Source organism: Myotis brandtii, unplaced genomic scaffold (assembly GCF_000412655.1).
Source record: "Myotis brandtii unplaced genomic scaffold, ASM41265v1 scaffold311, whole genome shotgun sequence".
NCBI lineage: Eukaryota > Metazoa > Chordata > Mammalia > Chiroptera > Vespertilionidae > Myotis > Myotis brandtii.
Genome location: NW_005361913.1, coordinates 3415892 through 3416485, shown reverse-complemented (window position 1 = coordinate 3416485; position 594 = coordinate 3415892).

The window sequence follows — 594 nt, the reverse complement described above, 5'->3', positions numbered from 1 at the left end:
CTCAGAACAAGGGACTCACACAGACTGAAAGTGAAGGGATGGAAAAATATCTTTCAGGCAAATGGAAATGAAAAAAAGCTAGGGTAGCAATACTTATATCTGACAAAATAGACCTCAAAGTGAAGGCCATAACAAGAGATAAGGAAGGCCACTTCAATAGTAAAGGGATCGATACAAGAAGAGGATATAACCCTGGTAAACATATATGCACCCAATGCAAGAGCACCAAATACATTAAAAAAACTCCTGATATCAAGGGAGAGATTGACAACAATACAATCATAGTAGGGGACTATAATATACCACTGACATCACTGGATAAATACTCTAGACAAAAAAATCAGCAAAGAAACAGCAATCCTAAATGACTTACTACATCAGATGGACTTAATTGACATCTTCAGAACACTTCACCTCAAAGCTGCGGAATATAAGTTCTTCTCAAGTGCACATGGGACATTTTCAAAAATAGACCACATATTGGGTCACAAACAAAGTCTCCCCAAATTTAAGAAGATTGAAATCATACCAAGCATCTTCTCAGACCACAATGGCATAATAGTAGAAATAAACTACAATAAAAACAATCCAAAA